Source organism: Polyodon spathula, chromosome 26, assembly GCF_017654505.1.
Source record: "Polyodon spathula isolate WHYD16114869_AA chromosome 26, ASM1765450v1, whole genome shotgun sequence".
Classification (NCBI taxonomy): Eukaryota; Metazoa; Chordata; class Actinopteri; order Acipenseriformes; family Polyodontidae; genus Polyodon; species Polyodon spathula.
In genome coordinates, this window is record NC_054559.1 from 18,594,564 (window position 1) to 18,602,398 (window position 7,835).

Genomic DNA, 7,835 nt, shown 5'->3' on the forward strand with positions numbered 1-7,835 from the left:
CACACAGACATTTCTTATATGTTTATTAATAAGCAGAAGCAGATAATTAACCTTGGGGAAAATTCAATAAAGGAATACAGCATGCTACAAAATATAGTTAGTTCAGCCAGTCTGACTGGTTAGGTAGCTCAGTGCTGTCCAACCAGAACGCAGCATTTCACAAAATACAGACAATCCTCTTGGTGCTACAGGTCAAAGGGTATCAATCAAGCCAATGACGGCATTGCAACACCTCAAAACGCCACATTGTCTGTACCCTAAAAATGAACAGAAGCATCAACACTCAGCGGTCATGAAGTGCATTTTACCAGAACCAGATCATTGGTTAGTCACGTACACAACGCTAATGACAGATGTCTCCAGCGGTGATGAGAAGTAGTACACGATGCTCTCTCTAGCTCTGCCTCTCTCTCTGCATGGTTATTAATAGGGGATCTCACAAGAACTCAGTTGCTGGTGGACAGTTCAGGGTCTTGCATGGGTGGGGGAAAATCTTAACAATTGGGTAATGCAGTGTAGGAGGCACATACAGTACAGAGAGACACAGCAATGAACTGCAGCAGCCTTTCCAATGAACCACAAAACCAGAACATGGAGCAGGGAGTGTAGCAGATGGAGTCATATAAGCCCTTGTTTTCTTTGTCCCCCTCTTAATAAAATTGAAACCAAAGAAAAAAACTGCATTATTAATACTAATATTACCCATTTATTAGTGTCAAACTCAAACTCTTTTAACGTGACCTTTAATTGATTTATTTAGCTTTGCTGTTTTCTGGGCGGTTTGTTCATTAAATCACTGTTAGCAGGTTCATAGAGAATGCAATATAGCCAACGTGCGCTTCTCATTTTAGATTAACCATGCACGACAAAGGAGAAAATTAGCTAGGCTAGCATTTTGAACCTGTATTGAAACCTGGCAAGGAAGCTCTTTAAATCGTATATCTTTTAGACAGGAACTCTGTGCCATCTGAAGGAAGCCCCACTCACATGACAGTGACCCCAAACACAATGCTGGGGCTTTGGCTGAGTTAGTCCAGAGGGGTCGGTGTCCGCTCGGAGCCAGCAATTCACAGCTGGGCTCCATACAGGCATCCCATCCCACTGACCAGGTAGTGAACAATTAATCACATGATGAGGCAGGGTCCATTTGATTTGAATATGTTATGGTGCACTATTGGGAGCTTAATACCAGTTCAATCCCAGGTCAGCCACTGACTCACTGTCTCTGACACTGAGCTAAGCACTTAACCTCCTTGTGCTTCGTCCTTCGGGTGATGCATAAAACAAACGAAGTCTTATTGGAAGTGACTCTGAGCAGCAGTTGTGATGCATATGTGAGGGAGAATTCCACATGTTCCGGTAGCCAGGTCTGCCCTTCATTATGGGAATGCATAGTAAGACAATGAATTACTCCAGACTTCTTTTCAGTCTAAATTTTCACTTTAGAATTTATTTTTTTAAATCTGAGACATTGTTTACATTATGCAGCCAGATCAGAGTGTAGCACAACAGGATCCCTGCAGGGTCAAAAGGTTAAAAAGGACCCCAGAAGGGAGTGAAGCCCCCCGATTTGCCTTAAATAATTTGCACCGCCCAAAACCCTTTACAATTACTTTTACAAATAATACAATAATTGCAGCATCAAAATACATTTAGAATAAATGAAAACTTAGTGGTTACACTTGACTCCTTACACATAGATCCATGATCCCAGGTGCAGAGATTGACAGCGTACAGGTAATTCTTATGCGTTAAACAGGGTTAGTTTGCTGGTTTATATGAATCAATCAGTTCAGCTTGGATTATTAAGAGGAGTAGTTGATTCGTGCTCTTGATCTGTCAGATCTCTCATTAGCTGCACAGACTCTGAAACTGACAACAGCTCCATGTCAGCGGTACTTCAGTGTTTTTTGCTACCAGCCCTGCGGTTAGCAAACCTGCTTCCTGTCGCTCTACACATTGCCAAGCTCATGGTACGTTTGATTGAAACTACTTTCAAATAGTAATACTGAAAGTGTGAAGCAATGAAACAGGAGGTTTCTGGGAGACCGGGACCTAGGAGTCCCATGTGGCTCCAACATGATTTCCGACAGCACGTGTTATCATATGGGGCTAAAATAAGACAGACTGAAAGGGTTAATGGGGTTTTCCTGGTGTCTGTATTTGTATTATATTAGCTAATATGTATGATTAATAAATATTGAGGTAGGATTATTTATAAGACACAAACATTTCAACAAAATAAAAAGTTACATACCTGGATTCCCAAGGAGAAGAGTTTAGACCCTTAGCTTTCCTTTAGCCCTATCTTTACCCCTACACCTTATCCCCTCAAAAGAACTGAAGTAAGACAATGGAAGCACTAAAAACATCCAGCTGCGGAATGTGTTTGTTCGAGACGGAGTGTTCTGGGTTACAGGGCGGACAGTACACAAAAGCACACACAAAGAATGCAACTCTTGGTCTGTAATTTATCTCGGTGACCAAAGCTGCAGTTCAAAGCTGGTTAAATCGTTGGCTGCAGGTCACAGCATTCAAAGGTGTAACCTTTGGAATCGCAAGCCAAAGATCAACCACAGGGATGCAGACAGAGGAGTGTGTCACTGTCATTGCTGTCCTCTGCTCCAGGAACGGAGCCCTGCCTTAACACAGAACAGTTCCCATCTCAACCACACGTTTTATATACCAAGCCAGCTTTATAGATGCACATGATAATTTAGCTTTAACCTAAATATAAACTAAACCATAATCATCTTGCAAGTGTTCAAACCCTAACAGAAAAAAAAATTAACCACCAAAAACATCTGATTAAACACCACAAACAAAATGTAAGCTGAAATGCTTAGCCTTAGAATGTCTGGGGTTTGCAAAGCGCCGCTACGAGGGTGTGACTTGAGTAGGGTTGAGGCAATACAAAAACCAGGCAAGGTAAGTTCCCCTGTTCAATTAATATATGTAATATATTTAGGAAAGACACACCCCCAACTCCATGTCGATCATACCAGTGAAATGCAATTTGTTTAAAAAGGCATTTCACAAGACAACAGTGCTAACTATTAACAAACAACGAAACACATGTGGATTGTGTGCAGGTGCATTTTTGTAACAGATTGTGTTGATTGTGTTAATCCATGATACTGACTCTATGTGTTTTTGTCTGTGTGCTATTTGGTGGCTATAATAAATCTGATGAATGGAGCTTGGGCCAATGAGCCCTTTTTTTCCACTGTAAAGATAAGATATGACTTCATTTATTCAGTATGGTCAAGAACAGATGCTATGACACCATCTTCTGTGACTACTCCCATTTCATAGTTTCCTTTAACATTATATTGTCTCTCCTTAAAACTGGGTTATTTCACCAAAGTAAATGACCATTTTCAACCCAGCTTGAAGCACTTGATAAGAGTTTTGAAATGCTCAGACTGTACCTACTGCATATAGGTTTTCCATATGAACGTGTTGTTTGTTAAGAGCTGGTAAATAAGTGACCAGTAAAATAAAAGGAAACTGACCAAGCTTGAAGTGGGTATTCAAGCATGATGAGGATCCATCCTTGATAAAACAAGTTAAAACAAAAAAACTAAACAAAATAAAAAAAACTGTCAAAGATGTCGGCTCCTCTGGTGACCATATGGATTCGTGTTCAGCGGGACAGTATGGGACAGTTCAGGCTTTTCAACTCACAACCCAATGCATTCTGGTCTGTTTTATCTGTCTCAGGTATAGAATAATAATAGTAGTTGATCTGGGTACATACTCTCCCAATCTCATTACATTTTTGTCTCGACAAAATGGTCTGTCTTTAAATGATCATTCAACCGCGAGACTAGTGTCTCATTCCACCCCTACCCATAAGTAGATCAGAATTTATAGTCATTGTGTTGAATTAGCAGAAACTGTAGCATCTTTTGATGGATGTCGTACTGGGGTGAAATTCAAAACACGGATTGGACAAGGATATAGTAAGGGTTTAGTAAAGGTTTAGTAAGGGTTTAGTAAGGGTTGGGCACAAAAAGCAGCAGTAATGAACATGGGCGGAAGGAAAGAAGAGAGACGGGTCAAAAATATCCCTTCATCTCCTGGTTTAGGAATGCATTCCTGCTTTGTGGTTTAGTAACACCTCAATTTTTGAGGTGTACAAACTTCATAGGGAATTGCAAGCAGAAATCATACGATAAACTTCAAGGGGGAAATAAAAAAGAACCTGTGTTTTAGCCGAAGATATAATATTTGTACAGCTGGCACCGTTTAGGCCTGCGAGTGTGTGCAAGTTTGTGGTTGCTTTTGTATATAAAACCCTGTGGACTGCCTTTGCTGTAGAAGCTCAGCTCTCCATCATAACAACTGGCTCTATAATTCTCCTTTCCAAATAAAAAGGAAGAGCTGGTTCTGGCTCAACAGGCAGCAATCCTGTGGCTCGAAGGGCTCTAGCAAAGAGAATCTAGAATGTTAAAACAATACAATCTCTGCCAGGATGTCCTTCGGAACAGTTTAGATTATAATTTCAAATCTTGACTTTTTAAAAAAAAAAATGTATTGATTCTAATCCAATTCGGAATTATTTTTTCCTTTAATTTTCTTTTCTGTTAAATCTTTTTCCAGGTTTTTATTTGTAATTTTTTTTTTTTTACAACCAAAAAAAAAACCCACCAAAAAACTATTTTTCAGTGCAAAAGTATTTGGCTCACAAACTTGCCACAACATGAAGTAAAGCAAAGGCAAACAACATTTTCTCGTGGATCTAAGCTATCTAGAGTTCTTTAAAACAAAAAATAAAAAAAACAGCTGTTTAACTGCCAGTCTGATTTCAGCTGGGTTTTCCGAAGCCACATTCCAAGGGTTAAACTCCACACCGTTTGCGTTAATGAAATCAAAAGTGTTTTTCAGCTCATGTCCCGAAAACCATTTTAACAGCCAGTATTACAGCATGTGCCCTTGACCCAGGCGACTGGATGATTTCTGGTGTTAGCAGCTAATAAACTGCCTTTATCCCCTGAGAATGACCTTGGCAATTAGGCCCACATGCAGTCATTATGGCACAGCTGTCTTGGAATTACTTTGTTTGTGATTTTTTTTTTGGCCTGAAAATTCAAAAAAGGGGGTTTCCACTGCCCTTCGTGGCCCATAGCAAATACAAGAGAGAGAGAGAGAGAGAGAGAGAGAGAGAGAGAGAGAGAGAGAGAGAGAGAGAGAGAGAGAGAGAGAGAGAGAGAGAGAGGAATTTTAAATCTTTAAGCTCTTAACAGGATTTAAGAAATAAACACAAAACATGGTGACACTTTGTCCACTTTTTGATTATCAGCTGCCACTGATATATGAAGTTATAATGTTGAATTATTGTAAGTTCTTTTCTGTTAAGGGTTAAATATATCTATTTATAAACCATTCCAAAAGCCCCCACCCCCAGCTCCTTTACAAAAATGTAACATTCCATAATTCACAAGCCCAATTCAGACTCCCATCACGCAATTCTATTGCTAAAAGAATTAAAATCACAGCAAAGCTTAGCGTTGCGTACAGTTGCATCATTTTAACCTTATCTTCCCTGCCGTTTCCCTGAGTTGAGTCCTGACGACTCCCAGCTGACTGGTCTTGGGAACTTGATCGGGTCTTGATTCATCCTTAAACACTGCTGCATTCTCATTAGAATTATTGAACGAACTCTCTTGTGGGAGCATCCCAAACCATTTTATAAAATAAGATTTGTGTGATGCATTTATACTATAGTGCCACCCGTAACTTCAAATGACATAAAATGCAAGCTAAATTAACATTACTGGATCTCTCACGCTGGAGAATTAAATAAACACCACTGGCTGGTAAAAGCAAATCCCACTTATTCCAGGTAACCGTTATTACTGGAACATGCTGTGGATTGTTTTTTCCGCACAGGAATATTGTACACCAGACGGGACTAGAGTCGGGTTTCTCAACACCAGTGATTCAAAAATGTAAACACAGCCGGCCTGACTGTTAACAGAGCAGAGTTATTTCAGTCAAGTCTGCTCAGTGATATTTGAGGTGCACACATACAAGGATTGGAAGGACTCCAGTCCTTTGAAACAGGTTCTGTCAGTGCCTGTGCATGCTCCAGGCCCCCTGCCCCCCTCTCTTTTTTTCCATGGAGCCTGGCAGTCTCAGTCCTATCATCCCTTTGAGTCGGCCCGCGTGAGAGCAGGAAACAGAGCCAAGCTTGCTTCCTGAGCGGCCCGGAGAGGAAACGCTGTAATAAGCATGGACGCTGTAGTTAAAAATAACCCCAGTATATAAGGCCTGTGAAGGATCCCCCTCACTCTCAAACTCTCACTCACTCAGCCACTGGCAAGGACGTGTGCTCCCACTCTCCTTCACACACACACTCACTCAGAGCTGCTGGGGCCATTGTCAAGCCTTCCAACGAGAGCAGGTGTTTCCACCAGGCTTAAATCAATATTCCTCTAGCTGCTATACCACAGAACGTAAAACAGCACAGGGAACAATGCTGGATGTTTTTTTTCCCAAAGACATAAAGCATATAAAACTCCAGAGCAGGGGGTGCACAGTCTGCATTCTATTTTTTTTTTTTTTAATGATTTTATTTCCAGTAAAACATTGTTGTTTTGACAGATTTTTTTTTTTTTAAATAGATTTTATAGCTCCGTGAAACCTCAACTCCAACTTTAAGCTTGTTTTTAAGAACCAGGTACACGTTAACACATTCATCCACCACCGAGATCTTCAGTGTAATGATTTAAAGTGGATCTCTTTGATATATTCTGTAAAGCCCCGTGCAGTGGATATGGGTCATCACTTATCTAAAGAAGGGTAGTGTCAGATATTGATGGACATTAGGAACCTTCTCAGCTCACAGTCGCCAGTCTAAAGTTTCAACAGCTCCAAGTCCTGTATATTTTGAGACACGTTTACATTCAAATATCTTGTAAAAGCAGCTCAGAAGAATGCACCACAAACCAAATTATTATACTGTAGGCTTAGACAGAAGGCCAGTGAAAATACTGTACAGTGGAATTATACATTAAGACCTGAATTAACCCGAATATAAACGGACATCTGTGGCTGTTTAAGAAAGGTGGACTGCTGCTTACTGAAGGGGCCCCAACTATTCACTTGTATTGAAATAAAAGACAGTTCTGTGGGTGCACTAGCAGGTTGACCGCTTTGATCCAGTTGTATTTATTTAACCAGGATAGACCCCATGAGATGTACATCTCATTTCCAAGGGGTTCCTGGCAGGAGAATGCAGCAATAAATAACATTACAAAAATCAAAAGCAGACATTCAAAACAGGACAAAAAAATATTCTAATGATCATAAAAACAGTCACATAAAAATTGCATATGTCTGTTGGAAAGAGAGACAGGAACATTTGAACCCATGGATTTCTAGGAGCTGTGGTTGCACAGGGGCTACTGTTCAGACAGTTTAATTTGATGAATGGAAGATGAGAGACCTCAGGCCACTGTGGAGGAAGGTACCGTTGGGTAATGAGAGAGAGAGCAAGCCATCTGATGTGGTCAGCTTGGAGCCCCCTTGTTGTGTTCTTCATATCCCTGACCAAGCCACCAACCTAGAGCAATACAGATTTATATTCATAGTGGGTGCATTGAATAAGGGAACGGCTCAGTGAAAGAACCCACTTACCGACATGCTCAGGTCCGCTCCCCCTGAGCAGCTCAGAGCTGCAGATTAATCTGGGATCCGAGCAAGCAGAAAAATTCTGAGCGACTCAGTTACTTAACGCACCCAGTATGTCCTGAATCCATCAATTACTGTACATTGTCTACAATGCATTCATCTATATTAAACGCGTTTCTCTTTATTGAATCCCAAGA